Below are 24,415 nucleotides of genomic sequence, written 5' to 3' on the forward strand. Positions count from 1 at the left end.
ACGAAAAGAAAAACTCCACATAAGCCAGCGACTAGGATCAGAAAAATTTTTAAAACTACAGGTGAAACGTTTTATGAAATGGTTTGTCTAAAAGTGAGATTTAGATTAGAGGAACATTTGACACGTCTTTGAATGACGCTCGAAATCATGTACAGCAAATGTCTCTCTGATATATTTTTTTCTTACTTTTAGATAAATCATTACACACAACATTTGTTTGCTTCTCTTCGATTTCTTTTTTATTTTCAAGTTTTGTTCAGAAATCATGAGATATTACTTAAGGATATATCTATCGGTAATATATTATTACTGAGACTATGCAAATCAAGAGGAGGTTTCAATTTATGTTGTAATTTTGTATTTATTTTATTTTTTAAACATGAAAGAAAGATGCCACAATTTCTAAGCCAATGTAACTTTTTGTGTACAAAATAGCTAGGCCCAGTGGAACTGCACTCTTTTACATTTCGCTTACAAAGCTAGGAAGCAGCTGTTCGTGAATTATTTCAATATTCCCTCAAGTAAATAATTAAGGGTTTTTAATTACCCTGATCAGATCCAAGCAATTACAATTTTTGTTTTGTAAAAATCTATCTGATCTGATCAGTTTGATACACCATTTTCCACTCTTGGTTTGGCTATGAAAATACGGACAAAAACTCATCGAGTAACTTTTAGGGAATCTTGTTTTCGCCCCACTCGACCATTTGACCAATAACAAAAGAAGTGCTTACAGGTACAATAGCAAGGTCACATTTGGACTGTTAACGCCTCATTACTAGAGGGTACATACTAACAGACAAAATGTCCGTTGCCTTCTGGGCAGCACACAACCCACCGAACTCACGATAACCTTATCAACGTGAGGTGTGACGGCCGAGCGTCTCGATCTGTGAACACACTGCCTTTATGCAGAGCTCTAGTGGCATGATAAAAGAGCAGAAGTGCGAGAGATAGTGAACATGATGAAACAGGGGAAAAGAAAGTGACGTCACTGAAAAATGAATAGGGGAAGAAGCTTAGCTGGCAGAAGAGGCCTTGTTGAAAGTAATACAGCACCGCATTTGAAATACGTTTATCTATGATACTAAATCGCATCATAAATGCAAGTAGGCAACGCATCAGTTCAGATACTTAGTAGATAAAAATATATTTCATTTCATACTGAACTGTAGGTGTTCTTGTACATTTTAATATCAGTTTATGCTTTGTTCATGCGTAATATTTATCAGTATGGCACATTTGAGCAAAAGATGTCGACTTGCTCCAGGAAGACTATAACTTGTTTACAACACTTAATTTTACGAATTACACGTATATAAAGGTCTGGCTAATATAGTACCTAGTTTATTGGCTTATTATTTCGCACGACAGCGGATTGTACGAGTAAAGCATAAGTGAAATAATGCAGAATCATTTTTCTGAAAAGCGTGTCAAAATAAACCCCATGAGATTTTTGAAATCATACAACAGAATTATCACCTTTCTTAAACCAGTTTTAAAACAGTTCATCATGTTCTTCTCCAGAAACATGTAACTCGCGAAATAATAGGCTGTAGTGAGAACAGAAGCATTCTTTTCATTTATAGTGACATTATGGGGCCGCCATGTTGTAACCGGGCAAGGAACGAAAAGTGAGGGTATTTCGACAGCACGCTTAGACAGTAGTAGTTCGACATGCAGTTTAGATAAGTTGTGTGTCCCTGCCGGTAAGGGCGGAGAATGTGCTGACGTCAGCATCAGCGCTTTCTGATCTGGTACCCTTCTTGTAGAAACGCGTGACCTGTGCTTTCTTCGACCTTCTGGGCCAGTAATTGGGATTCCACCGGACACTGGCGCTTTGTTCAGTTTTAACGATTTCAGCTCTTTCTCAACGCCACTGACACTAATATCTATTCACTCACTTTTTCAGTGGTACGAAAAATAAGTGGGGATGATACTACTGGGCTTTACTTTGTAAAGGAACATGTGGAAAAAGAGTCAAGCATATCTGTTTTTGTTTTGCTACTATCAACTTCAGTTCTATTCTCGACCATGGGTGAGTGAACACTAGCTTTGGTGACACTAACAGCCTTTACATATGATCGGAAGTTCTTCGAGTTTTGTGACAAATGATTTGACAATATCCTATTACGGTACCCATTGAAGATTTCACGCGTTGCCCTCTGGATTGTCAAACGCTTTACATTCGGCGTCTCTGTATCTATGCTCCTATGCTTTGTTTTATGCTTATTATGCAGTAATCTCTGTTTCTTTGAAAGTTTATTTACAGTGACTTTATATCGCGCAGCATCTCTCCCATTATGAACTGTCCTACTGGATACATATCTGTCCAGTGCAGGGTCAATTATTCTTTGGAACTTGAGCCATAGTTCGCCTGCATGCTTCCGTCTTGAGCTTAAGTTTCAAGTCCATAATGAGGTATCACACTATTGTTTCTCTGTCTAGTTTGCGGAACATATAAATCTTTCTGCTTGTTTTAGTTACCATTTGTACCGTGGCATTTATTGATGCTACAACTACCTCATGGTCACTGATACCAGTTTCGACGTGGACGTTCTCAAAGAGGCCATCTCTGTTTGTTGCCATTATATCTAATATATTTCCGTGATGACTGGGGTTCTGAACTGTCTGTTCTAGGTGTTTTTTTAGAGAAACCATTTAGTAACTTTTCACACACTGTCTTGTCACGCCCACCATTAACAAAACTGTAATCATCCCAGTCGATTGGTGGATGATTAAAGTCTCCTCCAATAAACACAATCTCATTAGGGAACTTATCATCGTTCACGGGAGCTTATAACGCAGCTGATTATTATATTAGGCAAAGCTATTAGCATTACATGTATTTGTAGGCAGGACTGACTATGTAAAAGCACTTGCTTCCCTTCTAACAGCAAGTTATCCTAGATCGCTGGAGCAACGGTGGGTACTCAGCGACTGGAGAAAAGCGTAGGTCATTCAAGTTTTCAGGAATGACCGTAGGAGAGATGCACGTAATTACAGGCCTATATCGTTGACGTCAATCTGATGTAGAATTATGGAATATGTTTTATGCTCAAGAATTATGGCGTTCAAGGAGAAGGAAAATCTCCTCTATAAAAATCAATATGGATTCCTCAAACAGAGGTCTTGTAAAACACAGCGCGCTCTGTATCTCCATGAGATCCATAGCACTGTAGACAACGGCGCTCAGGTTGATGCTGTATTCCTTGACTTCAGGAAGGCATTTGAGACTGTCCCACACTGCCGGTTAATGAAATAAGTACGAGCTTATCGAGTATCCGACCAATTTGTGACTGGATCTAGAATTTCCGTGAGACAGAACTCTGCACGTCGCTCTAACGGAACAAAATCGACGGATGTAAAGGGAATTTCCTGCGGAAGGAAGAGAAGATTAACGTCCCGTCAACAAAGGTGTCATTAGAGACGAGCACAAGCTCAGATTAGGGAATGATGGTGAAGGAAAGCGGCCGTGCTCTTTCGAAGGTACCATCCCCGTATTCGCTTTAAGCGATTTAGGAAAATCATGGAAAGCCTAATACAGGATGGCTGAATGTGGATTTGTACCGTCGTCCTCCCCGAATGCGAGTCCAGCGTACTAATCACTGCGCTACCCCGAGGAAGTGTGATAGGACCGTTACTGTTTACAATGTTTGTAAATGGTCTAGTAGAGAGCGTCAAAAGCTCTTTAAGACTGAAACTTCCTGGCAGATTAAAACTGTGTGCCCGACCGAGACTCGAACTCGGGACCTTTGCCTTTCTTTAAGACTGTTCGCGGATGATATGGTTCCCGATACAAAGGTAGCAACGCCGGAAGCCGGCACTAATTTGCACGGAATCATATAACTCTCTTAGAAAATAGCTTTCGGAGATCGTTATTTGAAATATTCCTCCATGATATTGACAAGGGGAAGATTGAGTCAGTAATAAAATCACTAAAGACTATGGATCTGTTCTTTTAGAAACAGTAAATAGCCAGTCAGTTGAAAAATGGAAGGTTCATTAAACCCTTTTACCATTGGCCGTTTACTGTTCCTACCAGATACCTACGATTGATGCTCCAGCCACATACAAAATTTTAAAACTGAGGACTCTCATGGATATGATGGGGTATGTATCAGAATACTGAAGTACTGTTCTGCATATGTTAGCCCATTACTTAGCCATATCTGTAACATTTCTTTGGGAACGATCAGTTTCCTGACCGATTTAACGGATCAGTAATGAAGACAGTTTTAGACCTACGTCCATGCCATCGGTGTTTGCTAAGGTTATTGAAAATGCTGTATGTACAAGAGTAATTGATCATTTAGTTCAAATAATTTGCTGTCAAATGTACTGTCTGGTTTTAGAAGTGGTCTGAAACTGAAAATACTATATTCTCTTTTCTCTGAGAGGCTCTGGACGGATTAAATAAAACTATATATGAAAGCCCTTTGGGTCTGGCCGTGAGTCGTGCACGGATAGCCAAATGGTAAGGCGACCATTCGCGGTAACTGGGAAATCAGGGTTCGAGTCCTGGACCGGAACAGATTTCCGCTGTCATCATTGCATTATACAGTTGATGGCAGTCCATATTCGCAGTTGCGAATATATTTCATGAATTAAATGTAAGGTTGCGAACGCTAGGCGTCTTCTGTTATTTAACTAAGGCGTCTTCGTTTATCACAAAATATTATTCCAGAACTTGGACTATTATGGAATAAGAGGAGCAATTCACAATTGGTTCACTTCTTACTTTAAGAACAGACAGCAGAAGGTCATTCTCCGCAGTACTGAAAATAGCTACGATGTGCAGTCCGAATGGTGCACAATTAAGTGTGGGGTGCCCCAAGGGTCGGTGTTGGGGCCGCTACTGTTTCTTATTTATATAAATGATATGACTTTATTATCACATGTGATTCTAATATATTTCTGTTTGCTGATGACACCAGCTTGGTAGCGAAGGATGTTGCGTCCAATATTGACGCAGTATCACATAATCCAGTTCAAGACATAATTTTATGGCTTATTGAAAATAAAATGATGCTATATCACAGTAAGACTCAGTTTTCTACACTTTCTAACACGCACTTCTACAAAAATTGAAATTTTGATTATACAGAGTGGCATATGATTAGTGCAATTGAACAGTTCCAATTCCTAGACGTTCAGATAGGTAACAAGATGTAATGGAAAGCCCATGTTCAGGATCTTGCTTTTTTTACCATTAGAACATTATCTAAATACGTGGTAATTCCGCACCAAAAGTAGTGTGGTTTGTTTATTTTCACTCGCTTATGACGTATGGTACATTTTTTGGGGTAACTCTTACGACTGAAAAAGGGTATCTTTGGCTCAGAAACGGATAGTTCGGGCAATAAGTGGTGTAAATTTGCGAATCTCTTGTCGATCCCTGTTAATTAGCCTGGGAATTCTGACATTGGCCTCTCAGTACATACCGTGTGGTTCGAGGCGCTACAGACTGGAGCCGGTCGCAGGTTCGAATCCTGCCTCGAGCATGGATGTGTGTGATGTCTTTAGGTTAGTTATGTTTAATTAGTTCTAAGTTCTAGGTGACTGATGACCTCAGAAGTTCAATCGCATAGTGCTCAGAGCCATTTGAACCATTTGAACCTCAGTACATATTTCCTTCAATATCGTTTGTTGTTGATATTCTCAAGAGTTGGCAACTTTCACTCAGTTAATACTAGGCAGAAATCCAATCTGCATTTGGAACGCACCTCCTTGAGTCTTAAACAAATGGCGTGCGGTATTTTGCTGCATCCATTTTCAGTAAGCTACCACAAGAATTCAAAAATCTTGGGAAGTCCAAACTGAAGAGTTTCCTAATGGTTCTCTCTTTCTATTCCGTCGAGGAACTCCTGGAATGATTAAAAACTTGATCTACTTACTTTGTTGATTATATTTACTTAAACCAATAGCTTCTTGTCTTTATAGGATTCAGGTACGTTTCATTTTATCTGTTAATACTCTCCTGTTACAATTTCACGTACTAACTCGTTCCATTACCATGGAGATCTGCTCCTCAGTTTGGCCCTACGGAACACGGTATACAAAATAAAAATAAAAAAAGAAGGTCCAATTAAGAGCGGCGCGTTTTGTTACGTGATCGGTTAGTCGGCGCGAGGGCGTTAAAGAGATACTCAACTAACTCCAGTGGCAGACGCTACAAGAGAGGCGTTGGGCGTCACGGAGAGGTTTTCTGTTGAAATTTCGAGAAAGTACTTTCCGGGAAGAATCGGACACCATATTACTTTCTCCCACATACATCTTACGAAATGACCACGACTTGAAAATTCTAGAAATTAGAGCGAATACAGAGGTTTACAGACAAGTCTTTCTTCCCACGCACCATTCACGACTGGAACGGGTTGCAGAGGAACAGTTAGTGTACGGTAAGTACTCTCCGCCACAAATCGTTAAGTGACTTGCGTAGAGTGATGTAGATGCAGATGTAGATTGTTACAGATCAACGTTTAGTTCGTAAGCCCGTACATGTCGAGAAGGAGTGGAGAGTGGCTGACACCTGGGTGACGTCGGTAGGGTGCCGCACGGCGCGGCGCGGCGCAGCGCAGCGGGACGAGTCCTTGCTCCTGTCCCCCTCCTCCTCCTCCCCCTCCTCCTCCACCTCCACCTCCTCCTCCTCCGCCACCCACACCTGCCGATGGCGGCGAGTATAAAAGGCTACACTGCGAGCCCCGCGGCGGAAGTGCCGCCGCAGACCGACTGTCCACTCCCGACGCGACAACGACGACGGTAAGTCTGATCTACAAGATACTTACGCACAGCTGTACTTCAGACGTACCCGATATTCTGTCTACGCTGGGCCCAGTATATGTTGGAACTAGTCTATATATCCACCTGCCTCTACAGGTACAAGACTGCATCACATTATACTTCCCAGATGGTTCAGACGCTACAACTGGACTAGACTTACTGGATCCTCTTTCAGTAGATGAAATTTTATGAAGCCAATGCAGTTTAGATATGAGTTCATTGGGGAAAAAATAAGTCACCCAGGCGCGTAACACAATGACAACAGTATTCATTCGCTACGTATTGGACATGAGTGGATATATCAGACACCGATGCCGAACAACTGCCGTCGCTAGAGATCGTCCAGGATACACTGATGCTGTCCGTGACGATAGATAGTTCCACTTGGAACTAGAAATTGTCTATAGTATTTCAAATCCGCGAATTTTACAGGTACACAATTTTCCTTTCTCCTGATCATTCCTCTTACCAAACATTCACTCTTTTCGTCCGTTGAGCACGAACTACCATTTGGAACACATCAGCTTTTTTCAAGATCATGCTCGAACAGCGAAACCTATAGTCCTAGCAGGACGATATAATCTTTCTGATCCAAAGTTTTTGTCGCGTAAACCGTATCAAATTATTAGAAAATCCTAGGTCCTCTTCCAATTTGCGCCTCCCCTTGATCGCTGTTCGCCCTGAATACTCCGTTAGGTCTATAAACAGTCCTAATCGGGTGCGTCGTAGAAGAGTGTACGATAACGACCTTGGCTACGGAAGCAGAGCCGTCCAGATTGTTCATCTGTAAGCGAATACTGCTTTGTACTGAAGGGATTTATCACGCACAATCTAGGACTCGTTTCAGCGGTCGCCATCTGTCATGATCGTCCATTAGACAAAGTTCTCATGTAAATTCCTTGTTGACCATCATATTCCCCACTACTTATCAAATCATTTGTTTCTGCAGGTAGACACACCCGTGAAATTAGCCAGTTCTACTACAGGATAATGTTTAAAACGTCCGAGAATGTTCATCCTTACTTCTCTTCACGTCAATATTGCGCCATATGTTACACACCGCAGTGTACCTTAGTGAACATTCTGAACACTAATCTAATCTTTTGCAACAGTTTCCCACAACCTCTCTCCGTTCATTATATGCAGACTCTTGTGCGTACTGATAATTTCGATATATTAGGTATATAATTTTTTGTATAGTGATCTGCAAAAAGGCGTTTTAGAATATTACAGAAGTCCATTATGACGTAAGGTGTTCATGCGTAGCTCAAGCAATGCAGATGTATACAACCCCACTGTAACAACACAGCAATCAAAGCTCATTACTAAACTTATCAGGATCACCATGTAGTAGCTCATGTATACATCAGCCGAGAGTTAAACTGCGCCGGCCGGTGTGGCCGTGCGGTTCTAGGCGCTTCAGTCTGGAACCGCGTGACCGCTACGGTCGCAGGTTCGAATCCTGCCTCGGGCATGGATGTGTGTGATGTCCTTAGGTTAGTTAGGTTTAGGTAGTTCTAAGTTCTAGGGGACTGATGACCACAGATGTTAAGTCCCATAGTGCTCAGAGCCATTTGAACCAAGTTACACTGCAAGAAACAACTTTCTCCTGTATTGCAAAGGTACTTTGAAATCTGCCGTCTCCACAGTCGGATGAATGGTATCGATACTTCGCAAGCTTGTGTCCATTGGAAAGTGTATAGGTGTGAATACTATTTTGCTGTTGAATGGCACTAAGCGCACTGCAACAAAAAGACAGAACACATGTTCGCGAACATCGCAAACATGTCACTGTGCTGACTGATTGTCTTAAACAAACACAGAAGACAAAAATGGTGCCATAAAAGAACACAGCACACAGCTGCATCGTTACGTTGTTGTCATCAATTCGAAAATCTCATGCAGCCTTAATACACTTGCTGAAACGGAAGTTCAAGATTTAATTTCCTGTCAATGATGAGATCATTAGAAGCGGACAACAAATTGGAACAGGACGAAGAATGAACAGAAGGTCGGTTGCATTATTTTCACAGGAACCATTCCAGCACTCGCTTTAATCGACTTAGGAAAACCACAGAAGATCTTAACCTGAAATGGTCAGATGAGAGCTGAAATTGCCCCTCCGGAACACGAGTCCCGTCCCTCAATCAGTGCCCCACCTAGCTCGGTCACTTCCTTAACTGAAAGACATAATAAACAATATGGAGCCATTATTGACTCACTGTAGGCTACTGCTGATGTGCCAAAATGTTGTGGTTCCGTTTGGTTTTTGTCTGGTGGGCAACGTAACGGCTTTTCTTTTTAATCTTCCAAACTCTTCAAAGGCCTCCAGTCAGCAGTAACACCCTGAAAATTTAGTGTCTAATCACGATAGTATTTTCTAACAGTAAGTGTTCTCACAGGAAAATTGACTTATTTGCGGAATCTGTAAGCCGCGTGTATGCATCCTTTTGTAAAAGCAGTGTGTAAGAGTGGTGAATTCACGGTCTTCAAGTAGCCTAAGTATGACAGCACACTTGCTTCCACACAGGAGAAACTTCCCACGAGCGATGAACTGTAAGTCGGAGCGGTGCTTATCACATCTGCCATAATAGATAAACACTAAGGGCGTCTGTAAGTAAAGGTTCATTTACAGTGTCCAAGTCTATAGAATGTATCTCATTTTTCTCCAAAAGCCCCTTCCCTTTGACGGGTGGCACAGTTGTTACCTCATTGAATTAGAGGAGTACAATTTTAATTTTCGTGGCCCTACCCAGATTTAATTTTCCGCTGTTCCCTTGTTTTATTGATGATCGCTGCTATGGTATCTTCAAGAAGATGGCAGCCGATCTATTTTCTCTCGATTGCCCATCGATGCTGGTGCATTATTCCTCACGAACTTGGAGGTGTCGACGTCGGGTAGAACAGTTAACATTCTTTCCTTCTTTTATCTTTCATTGCTAAATGTAGACCATATCCACAGACGATCTCTTCCACTGAGCTGATAACAGGCCCTTAGATTTAAAAGCTGAAAACAGGTGTGACAGGAAACATCGCTGAGGAACTCGAAGGCACTGTTTCATTTGACTGTTTGTTTTGCTGCTTCCACCGACTTGCGATAATCTTTTCGAACGGCATGTCAAATGGATCAAATGGCTCTGAGCACTATGGGACTTAACATCTATGGTCATCAGTCCCCTAGAACTTAGAACTACTTAAACCTAACTAACCTAAGGACATCACACAACACCCAGTCATCACGAGGCAGAGGAAATCCCCGACCCCGCCGGGAATCGAACCCGGGAACCCGGGCGTGGGAAGCGAGAACGCTACCACACGACCACGAGCTGCGGACGAACGGCATGTCATTTACGTCTCTGGGTTGGGTTTGCAACCGTATAAAGCACATTTCTGATTTGTTTACTATTCCCGGGTCGTGGTTTGGGCAATGGTAGGTCACTTTTGCGATTAGTGACAGAGCGTACGTAATCATTGTGTTTGTCATTTTGCCTCATTTCTGCTTGCACAATTGGTGTTTCTTCGTGTAACTTATACGAGTTCTGCAGAAAGTGTTTCCACGGTCTTGTAACAGATGTTCATGGGGGAATCTCGTCTACATATGAAGGGCTTATTTCAATAGTGGTGCAAGTCCATTACCTCCATTTTTCTGCCTATAATGCTTCTGAAATTAATGATCCAAATAAACAGAATGAAAGATTCATCCCTAGCAAGAAGCCATATGCTTGAATATTTCTGGTATCTCAACTGCAGATTTTTCAGCGTTCATTTAACTTTAGCACTCTGTATCTCACAATGAACCAAAAATGGACTTCTACCACTATTGAAATAAGCCCTTCCTATGTCTGCCTTCTATGTCATCTTAGTAGACTTCAATAAAGCTATGATTATGTAAACTGAAGGTGATGATGATGATGAGGTCCCATACTCCAAGGAGCGTAGGGGACGATGCGGGAGACCCCCACGGCTGTACTACGCAAAGTCCTAGTGGAGGTGGTTTGCCATTGCCTTCCTCCGACCGTAATGGGGATGAATGATGATGATGAAAACGACACAACAATACACAGTCATCACGAGGCAAGAAAAACCCCTGACCACGCCGAGAATCGAACCCGGGACCCCGTGCGCCGGAAGCGAGAACGCTGCCGCAAGACCACGAGCTGCGGACAGACTGAAGGTGGCGAGGGGAAAGAGGAAAGGAAAGGAACTAATGATATGAGCTGCATCGGGACTTTATGCGGAATCAGCGGCGACGATTGAAAATGTGTACCTGACCGGGACTCGAAACAGGGATTTCTTGATTACTAGGCAGTTGTGATAAACACTACTGCACGCGGACAGTGGTTGTCACAACTGCGCGGATTATCTCGCTACACTCCCCAGTCAACTCACATTCCCACCTACCATCTAGCACCACCTATCCGCAATTCCCGTCCATGTCTTCCAAAGTCGCTAATTTTAAATTTGCGCTAGAGGTAGAAAGTAGTTGTGTACATGCACAGAAGGTTGAGTATTCGTTGCCGATCAAGGCGAATTGATTACATGAATTTGAGGTGTCTGTTCATTCGGACATGCCGTAAAGAAGTAACACCACATACACACACACACACACACACACACACACACACACACACAAGCACACACAATGCATTCACGTATAACTGATTCGCCTCGATGGGCAATGAATTCACAACCTTCAATTCTGGGGCACGTTTACGTTCAGTCTCCAGTGCGAGTCTAAAATTAGCAAGCATGGGGGACATGGAGAGGTACTGTGGGTAGAGGCGAGAGGTCAGAATGTGAGTCGCCTGGAAGCGTGTCGAGATACTCCGCGCCTTTGGCAAACAGTCTGTCCTGGAGGTTCAGGGTTCAAATACCGGTCCGGCGCACATTTTCACTCGTAGCCGCTGATTCCGCATAAAATACCAATGCAGAGCTAATGTCATTAGTTGCTTCCCTTTCATTTCCTTTCCTTCTCCCCCCTATACGTATCACAGCTGCCGAGTCCACGTGGTGTATGTTCTTTCGGAGATCCCCAGAAGAACAGATACCACGAATTCATATATAACAGCTATGATTATTGTTTCCTTGAAATATTGTGGTACGTTGTCACTGAACAGGATCAAAGAAGTGAACAAGCCACTGGCAATCATATTCTGACAGCATTTTCTACATAGCATCTGTTATGGACTCTTAAACTTCATAACCTTGCGTGCTGCCTACTACGCGAGTAAGGAGCGCTGTCTAGGATGCCCTGAATGTTCGGAAAACCTCACGATTGATGGTGTTTAGCTTCTTTAAATTTTGTTTCCCAGTTCTTGAGTAATTTTCTACCTACTACTTGACCTAGGGCCAGTTCTGAATCAAGCAAGTGTAAGCAATGTATTCCTTTCTTGCCCTCCTTAAACCGACGCCTCCATATGTTTGGTCTCAGACTTCCGTGTGACCATTAAGCAACTTTTTTGAGAATTTTCAGTCACTGAACTTTAGGTAAATCTTCTAAAACCATCACTCCACATCTTAGGAGACTACCTTTAGACTTTGGAGGAGTACGTAGGTATTATCTAAAGATAAATGACGGTAAAACGTCTCATAAGACTTTTTAGAACTTTCAGGGAATCAGGGAAGCAGTGATCATAGCAGATTCCGGTATAGTCAACGGAACATGTCTTACTCATTGTAGTAGTAGCAGAGTGGTTTAAGGCGACTTGTGACGGCTCGCGCGGCTGCCCCCGTCGGAGGTTCGAGTCCTCCCTCGGGCATGGGTGTATGTGTTGTCCTTAACGTAAGATAGTTTAAGTTAGATTAAGTAGTGTGTAAGCTTAGGGACCCATGAACTCAGCAGTTTGGTCTTATAGAACTTACCACAAATTTCCAATTTACTCATTGTAGGAATCATTGCGAAGCATATAGAATACTTTACAACAAAATAAAGGATTCATCGAGGTCGGTGAATAAAGTGATCCCACTACATTTGCCGCAATTTCATCATGACTGCTCAATGGTCTTGTTAACATTTTTGAACCAAGAAATTTTTCATACGTTTGTCATAACGGGATAATCTGTTTGACCACATTGGCAGCCTCCTTCCCTGAAGTTCCTGACTGGCGTTTAGTGGAGCATCGTCTCGAACTTGGGATGGCTATTTCCTCTTATGAAGTGTTTATGTTTCCTGGAAGAATTCATCCTCTACGGCTGTTGCTTCCTAGTTTCAGCTAAATATTTGCCATCGCACCCTGAGAACTAAGCGTATAGAAAGGAACTGTTACACAAGCGGGTATTCTCTTTGAGATGCAATGGTTCTAAGATTTGGGTCAAAACCGGACACATTGGATAGGAAATAGAAAATCGGACCAGTCTAGCTAAAGCACAACGTGACTGAGAATCTGTGACAGTACGGGGAAAAAACTAAAGTACTGTCTTCCCCCTCCTATTAAACACGACTTCCATATTATAACACAAAACACAGTCTTAGTGTGTGTCCATAGAGACTGCTGTCTAATATGAACACTCGTTGTGGATGATTGGATTATCCTGGTGCTACCTGAGTACATGTAATACGCTGTTCAAAAATGGTTCAAATGGCTCTGAGAACTATGGGACTTAACATCTCAGGTCATCAGTCCCCTAGAACTTAGAACTACTTAAACCTAACTAACCTAAGGACATCACACACATCCATGCCCGAGGCAGGATTCGAAACTGCGACCGTAGCGGTCGCGCGGTTCCAGACTCAAGCGCCTAGAACCGCTCGGCCACCAAGGCCGGCAATGGTTCAAATGGTTCAAATGGCTCTGAGCACTATGCGACATAACTTCTGAGGTCATCAGTCGCCTAGAACTTAGAACTAATTAAACCTAACTAACGTAAAGACATCACACACATCCATGCCCGAGGCAGGATTCGAACCTGCGACCGTAGCGGTCGCTCTGCTCCAGACTGTAGTGCCTAGAACCGCACGGCCACTCCGGCCGGCAATACGCTATTTACTGATAGTGTGCCACGAGTTCTGTAGTGGTTGCCTGTACGTTTTGCTTCCCTCACAAATAAAAACGGGAATCTCTAACTGTGCTGTGCGATTAGTTCGCCGTCTCACACGCTGACCGTCTGTCACTGGCTTCAACAACACTCTTGTGGTAAGTGCCTCGGGACGACGAAAAATATCTTCGAAAGCGCGAAGAAATGAATAATATGAGAATGAACCACTGACGACCAGGTCATAAGAGATCGAGCATAGGATCAGAGGGTTAAGGGTGGGAAGAATATCGGTCGTGCATTTTCAAACCAATGACTGCAGTATTGAACTTCTGTAATTTAGGCAAATCATGGGAAATCTAAATCAGTTAAGATAGGGAGGGGGCCTGGTACTGGCTCCTCCTGAACGAAGAGTCCAGCGAGTGAACCACTGCACCACTACGCTCAGTAATATCTTCCATTTAGGTTGGCGTCTGTTTGAAACTTTTTCTCGTAGTTTTTCATTCTCGGAGAAGTGGTTGTTAGCAATCGTACTGAAAGCTAAAGAGGTGTTATTGTGTGTTCCACTGCTCTTCCCTTTACCTCAGATCGCGTTGCTAGATGTTTCCGACATATGGTTTTCTATCTCGAAGCATCCATTTGAAGCCAATACACTGTCCGCCTTGTTTTGACTTAATAAAATGGCTCTGAGCACTATGGGACTTAACAGCTGTGGTCATCAGTCCCCTAGAACTGAGAACTACTTAAATCTAACTAACCTAACGACATCACACACATCCATGCCCGAGGCAGGATTCGAACTTGCGACCGTAGCAGTCGCGCGGTTCCGGACTGCGCGCCTAGAACCGCGAGACCACCGCGGCCGGCGACTTAATATGTTGTGGCTATGTGGCATATATAAAACCCATACCTGTTTATAAAATTTTATATAAAATGTTCGGGAAAATATTTTAAAATATTTGGCTATTCTGTTTACATATTTTATAAAGCTCTCTACTTGACAAGTCAGAACCGGCAGAAGACGAAAGTTGGAGCAGACATCGCACGTGAATCAGGACTGTTCAATGTGTTACATCTGACTCATCTGAGGTTTGAGTTTACAGAAGATGTCTACGCCCTGCTGGCCGAACAAGAGACAAGGAACATTAGTTACATTGTACTTGACTTTTTTATCCCTGAGTGCGCCCTGACTATTACTCTAAGGTTGCAGTATCTAACATAACAAATCTATTCCTGTCACTACGTTGTTTACATTGGTATGAAGTTAAATATGTTTCGGAAGTAGAATCCATTTTATAGTTTACATCTGATTCAGTTTCTTCTCTCTTTAAAGAAGCTGATATTGAAAATGAGACTAATTTCACTAAAGCAGACACAAACAACGCCAGAAACAAGATAAACATTGTAAATTCACATTCGTACTTATCTTTACACTAAACTGAAACTAAGACCTCTTTCTCTCAAAATTAACACATGCCTCGTTTTGTTTATATACAGTGGAAAACGAGTGAGATGTAAGATGAAAGTCTACATCGTATTCCTTGAAGGCAGAAAACACAAACCTGATGTGGGATAACATTATCACCGGAAAACGGGACACTGTTAATATCGTTTGTACAGCATAAGAAATTATTTTACTGTGTACATTGTTCATGAAATTTTATGGCAGGGAAAAACGTAGCCAGACATTCCGTAGAAGTCGGATAGAAAGTTAAGGTTCTATTTCCTGACCAGGTATTTCACCTGGTCTGACACCACTTGGTTTCCTGTGGAGCCATGTGGAATGTCTTGTGTATAAGACATCTGTGGCAATGCCCTGGCCACAATTCTCACTGCCTGTGAAGTTATGCCAACACCGGGATTATTTCAAGGGGTACGACACCACTGGAAACTATTGAACCTACCCGTACCACTCGCCCAGTTTGATGCAGCAAACTGAGGACATAGACCACTGATCAAAATTAAATAAATGTAAAAAAATCCTTGACAAATCTTTCGATCTAATCTAGACCATGGACTACGCTACAGATCAGAGTGACAAAAGAATTAAGATTTCATATTTACATTTGTTAACTTCACCAACCTAAACTGTACCTCAGGCTATATTACTAATCAGTCTGTTACTGTACCCTACACACATACTATATATATATATATATATATATATATATATATATATATATATATATATATACGAGGGCGGTTCAGAAAGTAACCTCCGATTGGTCACAGTGCGGGTTGTGGGGGGAGTAGCGACGCCATCTGTGCGTTCACGCACTCAACAGGTCAGTCGGCATCAAGCCGTGGTCGAGTGAACGTCGTACCTGCGCTAGTTTAGTTTTTGTGGCAGTTTGAAATGTGTGCTGCAATAGAAAACCCCGCCAAATGTGAAGTGCGTGCTGTCATAAGGTTTTTTACAGCCAAAGGATATTCTGCAGCAGCTATTCATCGTGAGCTTTGTGCCATGTACGGACCAAGAGTTATGAGTGAAGGAGTTGTCCGTGAATGGGTACGTTTATTTAAAAGTGGACGAGAAAACGTTCATGATGAAGAGAGGAGTGGTAGACCATCATTGGTGACTGACGAACTCGTTCAGACAGTTGATGCAAAAGTTCGTGAAAATCGACGTTTCTCAATGTCGGAGTTGTCTACTGGTTTTCCACAGATTTCTAAGACTCTCTTGTACGAGATAGTGACAGCAAGATTGGGTTACCGTAAGTTCTGTGCACGATGGGTGCCCAAAATTCTTACCGACCACCACAAAACTCAAAGAATGGCCTCTGCATTAGACTTTCTGTCACGTTATGAGGACGAAGGAGAACCATTGTTAAACAGAATCGTGACCGGTGAAGAAACCTGGATTAAGTACGTGAACCCTGAGACAAAAGAACAATCAAAGATGTGGGCACATTCAAATTCGCCTACCAAACCAAGAAAAGCCTCGCAAGATTTTTCTGCCAGAAAACTGATGGCAACGGTGTTTTGGGATGCCAAAGGGGTGTTTTTGGTTGAATTCATGGAACGTGGTACGACCATTAATCAAGACGTGTACTGTGAAACAATAAAAAAGTTACGACGGGCTATACAGAACAAACGCCGTGGTATGCTGACTTCCGGTATCGTTTTTTTGCGCGATAACGCCCGTCCTCACTCTGCTCGCAGAACAACGGCCCTTCTTGAGTCCTTCAAGTGGGACGTTATCAACCATCCACCTTACAGCGCAGACCTGGCGCCAAGTGATTATCACCTCTTCATGCATTTGAAGAAATGGCTCGGGTCACAGCGGTTTGATGACGACGAAGAGCTCATAGATGCGGTCACAGGCTGGCTCCAGGCACAAGCGGGTGATTTTTATGCAGAAGGAATTTCAAAGCTTGTGAAGAGATACGATAAGTGCCTCAATCGCTACGGAGACTATGTAGAAAAATAGTGCAAAGATGTAGTTGTAAGATGTATATATTAAAATATTTTTATTTAACTTGGTGTATTTTTTTAAATCAACCGATGGTTACTTTCTGAACGGCCCTCGTATATATATATATACATATATATATGCACTGAAGAGCCAAAACAACTGGTAAACCTGCCTAATGCCTAATATCGTGTAGGGTCCCCACGAGCACGCATAAGTGCCACAACAGGACGTGTCATGGACTCGATTAATGTCTGAAGTAGTGCTGGAGGGAATTGACACCATGAATCCTGCAGGGCTGTCTATAAATCCGTAAGAGTACCAGGGGATGGAGATCTCTTCTGAACAGCTCCTTGCAAGACATCCCAGATATTCTCAATAATTTTCACGTCTAGGGAGTTTCGTGGCCAGTGGAAGTGCTTAACACAGAAGAGTGTTCCTGGAGCCATTCTGTAGCAATTCTGGGCTTGTGGGGTGTCGCGCTATCCTGTTCTAACTGCCCAAGTCTGTCGGAATGCACAATGGAAATGAATGGATGCAGGTGATCAGACAGCATACTTACGTACTTGCCCCCTGTCAGAGTCGTATATAGACGTAACAGAGGTCGCATATCACTCCAACTGCACACACCCCACACCATTATAGAGCCTCCACCAGTTTGGTCAGTTCTCTGCTGACATGCAGGGTCCATGGATTCAGCCGGCCAGAGTGACCGAGCGGTTCTAGGCGCTACAGTCTGGAACCGCGCGACCGCTACGGTCGCAGGTTCGTATCCTGCCTCGGGCATGGATGTGTGTGGTGTCCTTAGGTTATTTAGGTTTAAGTAGTTCTAAGTTCTAGGGGACTGATTATCTCAGAAGTTAAGTCCCATAGTGCTCAGATCCATTTGAACCATTTTGAATCCATGGATTCATGAGATTGTCTCGACACCAGTAAACGTCCATTCGCTCGATACAATTTGAAGTGAGACTCGTCCGACAAGGCAGCATGTTTCCAGTTATCAACAACCTAATGTCTATGTTGATGGGCCCAGGCGAGGCGTAAAGCTTTGCAGTCTTCAAGGTTACACTAGTATGCCTTCGGCTCGGAAATCCCATATCTATGATGTTTCGTTGAATGGTTCACATGCTGACACTCGTTGATGGCCCAGCACAGAAATCTGCAGCAATATGCGGAAGGGTTGCATTTCTGTCGCGTTGAACGATTCTCTTCAATCATCGTTGGTCCTGCTCTTGCGGGATCTGTTTCCGGCCGCAGCTATTTGGAGATTTGGTGTTTTACGGGATTCCTGATATTCACAGTACACTCGAAAATGGTCTTACGGGAAAATCCCCACTTCATTGCTACCTCGAAGATGCTGTGTCTCATCGCTCGTGCGCCGACTATATCACCACGTTCAAACTCACTTAAATTTTGATAACCTGCTATTGCACCAGCAGTAACCAGTCTAACAACTGCGCCAGACACTTCCGCACATATGACGCTATCAGAAGGTTGAACTCAACAAAAGCACTTCGTGCGACCATGTCACACCTACATAAAAGATGGGGAACTCCATTTTCATCGGTTTTTTGTGTATAGCACCTTGTGCAAGTCGTTTAGGTAGGAAACATTATTACATAAATGTACCTACCTGGGGGAAGTAGCCTGCAGGAAGCTGGCGACTTCCCAGCCAGCCACTGTGCAGGTTGGTTCAAATGACTCTGAGCACTATGGGACTTAACTTCTGAGGTCATCAGTCTCCTAGTACTTAGAACTACTTAAACCTAACTAACCTTAGGACATCACACACATCCATTCCGGAGGCAGGATTCGAACCTGCGACCGTAGCGGTCGCGCGGTACCAGACTGTAGCGCCTAGAACCGCTCGGCCACCACGGCCGGCCGCTGTGCAGGACTTGAGGGAAATGTGACGTTGACGGTGTTGCCGGCAGCAATCTGCTCGTTATCTTCTGCACTGTCTCCTTATTCATGTCTCATGGCAGATCTACCGATACTAGATGAGGAATAGTATTGTTTGAACTACTGTCGTTCAGCCACCTTAACAGGCTTACTAGTTATAATCCAACAAGAAGAAAACACGATCTGGAACAACTGTTCTTGCCTATAGGTACCGGATTCTTGGATCCCTGGAATCTGCGTCGATCACTTATTTCAGTTAACTTATTATTACGTTTTCTATTTTACAATTAATTAGTTATGAAATTAGAGAATTGATTACAGGCTTTCTCATTCTAATTGCTGACATATGCTACCCGATCTCTTGTGCCTCATTTCATTAAATTCATCTGTCTAGAATTAGAACAATGTACCTGCCATCTCGTCAGTCACTTAAGTGGTGGGAGGATACATCCTTAAGGTGACTGCTGTAACACTTTTTTCTTAACGGTAGGTCTACAAAGTATGAAAGACACAATTATTACCTTTCCCTTTTGCGCTTGCGTGCTTCTTTCTCTGACACAGTCATTTTTGCTCGTTGAAGGCCTTTGTCCTTATTCTATATCTTCTTTAGCCTTGCTATATCGTGAATATCCTTACTATGTTTTACGACAGGATTCGCCAGTTCGTAAGTGTGGTCTGCTATAACCTCTATACTCTCAGACGGACTGGAGTAAAGCAGACAAAATTTCGCAATTCTTTTTTGCCAGAAGGTCATGTTAGTACCTTTTCACCTATATTGATTGTGGTAGGCTCGTGGCTTCTGTCAGGGTTTCTTCTCCGTTTTCCTTCCTTTCTCGGCTACTCTTCCGCCATTTGTAGCTTATCCTTCCACAAATGGGGAGTTTTTCTCCGAAAATTAGGCTCTTACTCAATTTTATTTATTAATGATTCAGATGTTTGTAATATCTCATGTGTCGATGGGAGCATTAAGCAATAAAATATCTTCTCGAATGCTGCAGAAAAGCCACCGAGATCCAACGTTTCCCGAGCAATGAAATCTCCCTACCTTCCCTATTTCTCTGAGGTCTCTAACGAGCGGATTCTGAAATCTGTGTTTTCTTCCCCTTGTTGCCCCCTCGTTATTACAGGCGTCGACCGGTAATTCATTATCCCAACTTCGTCTATTCTGCTACATCTATTTCTTCTTACTGAATCCTAGCCTCTTAAATCCCCTTACTTGGTATTCAGATTAGTTTCTCTGTTAGTGTCCGACCAGCAAATTCTTTCCCGATTCCATGGTTGTCTCGATACGCTAGTATTTCTGCCCCATTTGGCGGAGTGGCTCTTTCAGATAGGAATTCATACGAATCCACCAAAAATTCTATAATTTCCTGTATAGTCTGTAATCTTACCCTTAAGAGTTCTTTCCTAACAATTGGGAACTCTTCTTATTAGCTGGTTAAAAAAAAGTTCCTAACTGCTATCAAGTAATATTCTACCACAGCCGACTGTCAATGGCTAAAAGTCGAACAAAACATCGATTTTGTTTTTCTGTTAGTATCGTTGTTCCAAACAACTCAAAATTTTGTACATGTCTGAAAACTTTCCCCATGAGGAATTACATCAACGTCATGGCATCATCAATGCTTGGAATCTAACAGTCATCTGATGCTCTACTCAATCAATTTCCCAATTTCCTGGCTCTCTCATTACAAGGTTAGTTTACGTTGAAGAACCTTAGTTTACAGGTTCTGTGGACGTCGTTGACAACTGCACCCAGACGTTACGTTGTTGGCTCTCGCAGCACACTGACTCTGAGAAGAAGATATTATATTTACAGTACTGTTGTCTCTATCAAAAATGATTTCCGTTAATTCCAGATTAGAGGCACCTCGCCCTGTTATTTAAAGTCTGGAACAGCGCGCCGGCTACGGTCGCAGGTTCGAATCCTGCCTCGGGCATGAATGTGTGTGATGTCCTTAGATTAGTTAGGTTTAAGTAGTTCTAAGTTCTAGGGGACTGATGACCTCAGAAGTTAATTCCCATAGTGCACAGAGCCACTTTTGTTATTTAAAATCTGTACACAATCTTATCCACCTTAAAAAATAAAATATCCGGAAATATCTGTTCTGTAGCAGTAAAGACTTATGCTCTTTTTGGCGCATTGGTAAGCGCCACAGGCTCGGATGGAAGCGACACTTACTGCCTGTTCGCGTCAGTGATGCGTTTGGCTACTAGTGTTAGATCCGCCCTGCTCGCGTGTTACAGCCAAAATAGTGAGGAGTAGTGGAAATTAACACCACACGCAATCCCTGAAACCCAACCTAAGAAGTGGCAAATACGTTTCGTTGGGGCGTTTAAGACTAACAAATCATCCTCGATCACTATGGCACAGTTTTATTAACTCCGACCCTCTTCAGAACTAAATGCAATTTTCTGGGAACTTTGACTTGGTTCCTCCAATTTCAGAGAATATATTTCGTTTACTAACGTTCAGTTCGTATCGTAATTTATTATATCACCTTAAATAACTAACATGTTGGGATACATCATAAATACAGCTGTTTGGATACATGAATAAAAAGGGAATAAATGGTGTTTTCTTTCCACCCCGAAAACATTTTTAATGTCTTCGTTTAGCCGCCTATTGAGTTGCTGTCACAGCCATACCTTCACCTTCGAGTATACACGCCGTCTGCGTTTATTTATCTCAGGCTAGCCTGTTCCCATCTGGAAATTAGTGTCCGGTAAAACTAGGGCTAAGACATCGTGCATGGACTGCGACGAGATATATGTGAATTCTGTGGTTTAGCAATTTATTCAATAACGTACATAAACAGCAAAGAAAAAAACTAATCATGAAAAGTATGGCACAGTTGAATAACCTGACGCATAAATTTATTCATTTTCCTCCCGCTTGATTCTGTAACCCTCGCGAATCAATTTTATTCAGATCTTACGCTGTCCGACATCATACCAACTTAGTAATTGAGAGAAGTGCCGCCAGGGTACAGAATTCCTCCCGAAGTGAGACAAGGACCTACGTGTTGCTGAAGTGCGCCATGTGGTTGATCTGTTATCCCTCTCGCTCACGTCATTAACTGTTTTAACATATAACTATAAATATACAGTGTAGCGTCGTCCTACAAATCTCTGCTCCAAGACTCATCCACGCGCGTTAAAAACGCGACAGGTTGTAGAAACATGCTGCAGTGCATTGGAAAGTTGCACCACCATCCCGTCTCAAATGAGTCATGTCCATAAGCGAGACACTAAATGAGGCAACATCACCCACAACTGACTTAGCAATACTTCATGTTACTTCGACTACGAAGAAACGTTAATAAAAGGAAAACCACCTGCGGCCGCTTGCGCATACTTTCCTTATGGTACAGCAGCCTGAAGAGATCTGTAGATTGCAAGAACTCTAATGTATACTCGGAGTGAAGCACGCTCAGTGCAGCGGGCGTTTTTTTTATTCTGTACCCTCACGATTTTCTGAGGATTTCATTTTTCAAGCGAAAGGACACGTTCCAGAAGCTCCAGCCGAGATCTATTTGTCTACTTTTCAATCCATCCCTGGAGTTTTTCACCCTCTCCTTTCTTATAAACATCATCAATGTAAACACAGCACAACTCTGTACATTGATTGTATTAACTTACACGTGACTGTGAAACATTCACCCAAGAGGAGTCAGTTAATAAAAGCTTTGTACCAGGCTGTGACCGAGCGAGGTGGCGCAGTGGTTAGCACACTGGACTCTCATTCGGAAGGACGACGGTTCAATCCAGCGTCCGGCCATCCTGATTTAGGTTTTCCGTGATTTCCCTAAATCGCTCCAGGCAAATGCCGGGATGGTTCTTTTGAAAGGGCACGGCCGACTTCCTTCCCCGTCCTTCCCTAATCCGATGAGACCGATGACCTCGCTGCTTGGTCTCTTCCCCCAAACAATCCCCCCCCCCCAGGCTGTGAGCCACGATAACGCATTCGCAATCAATGAGATAGCTTCACACCGTCATGTCATACAACTCCTGAAAGCAGCAGTGTCTACGCATATGTAGTGGAACAATCATGTACGCTCACTTGCAGTGAAAGCAAATGGCAATCTCTGATTCACTGTTGCTGACATTTTATCTGGCGCTCATTCATGGACACCCTAACACATAACTCCCTCGCATACGCTTACCTTATTGGACGTAGTTTCATACAATGCTACTGATCCGTAGTTTAGTTTAATTGTGATACTGAGGTTTTAATAAACTCGCCCGGATACCGGGAACGTTAACGCGCCGTTCCCTGGATTCGGGGAGGAGAACCTGCCCCGGATCGATTAACTACGAAGGCTGGTGAACCGGCCAGCCTGGGTGTGGTTTCCCACATCCAGCTAGGTGAATACCAGGCTGTTACCCACGTCCCGCATCAGATACATAGTACGCAAGGTCTAGGAAACATTACCACACTTGAATACAGATTTACTCGAGACGCAGACAGATGCGGTACACAAGATTTCGTCGCAGGTGGAAGAGATGGCGTCAGAAAGCGTATCCGACCACCAACTGCCGCTAACATTGCCTCAACCCATGTGGCAAATGCCAACTCTATAAGAAGGAACGGGGAATGCCAAAGGAGGAGAGGAAGACTGAAGTTTGAATAACGAACAAAATCCTTGCGAAATATGTGTATATTACCATGAAGCAGCAACAACGTGTATCCGATGCTGTCCAATTAGGCTGTCATCAGTGTTGCCAGTACTACAGCAATCGAAAATGCAATGACCACTAAAGTGATATACAGCTGCACTGTCACTGTCCATCGTTCTGCTGTTATTATCTCGATATTCTGTCTGTAAGTGCTCACCTAGAGCCGAGGAACCCTCTTTTGTAATGGTGGCGTGTCACGTCACTGTTATGGCATCAGCAAAACCATACGTCAAAATTACAACATGTTCTTCAATCCAAAATGTCTTTTATAAAATTTAGAATTACACTCTAAGACAAAAAAAGATAAGTTTTCTTTAATTTACGTGTGTGGTCACAAATTTTTTGTTAACAGATTACTGGTTTCAGTCTATAATGGCCATCATCAGATCTGCAGCAAAAAATGAGAAAAAACATAAATACACTCGCAGATTGTCTACAGCATAAAAACAATAAATGGACCATAATGAAAAGAACTACTGACAAATATATGTATCTGTGCGCTTTAAGTGTGAAGAGGCATACCTGTTTTATAGAAACAAAGTCCTAATGTACTGCAGCCATAGTGGCAGCGTCAAATGTTTAATTGCAAAATCAGCACCAGCATCGTCAAATATATATAAATAACATCATATGCACGAGCCATGTTGTCAGTAGTACTACTGTTCA

The 24,415-nt window shown here is 42.8% G+C and overlaps 1 protein-coding gene across 1 annotated transcript in view; it reads left to right on the top strand.

Moving 5' to 3' along the window:
- Nucleotides 1-6,711: 6,711 nt before the first annotated feature.
- Nucleotides 6,712-24,415, top strand: part of LOC124616031 (aromatic-L-amino-acid decarboxylase-like) — a 176,838-nt gene continuing 159,134 nt past the window's right edge. Inside the window, exon 1 of the mRNA XM_047144249.1 lies at nucleotides 6,712-6,762. The gene's annotated coding sequence lies outside the window, so the exon portion shown is untranslated. The remainder of the gene's footprint in view (nucleotides 6,763-24,415) is intronic.

Source organism: Schistocerca americana, chromosome 5 (assembly GCF_021461395.2).
Source record: "Schistocerca americana isolate TAMUIC-IGC-003095 chromosome 5, iqSchAmer2.1, whole genome shotgun sequence".
Lineage (NCBI taxonomy): Eukaryota > Metazoa > Arthropoda > Insecta > Orthoptera > Acrididae > Schistocerca > Schistocerca americana.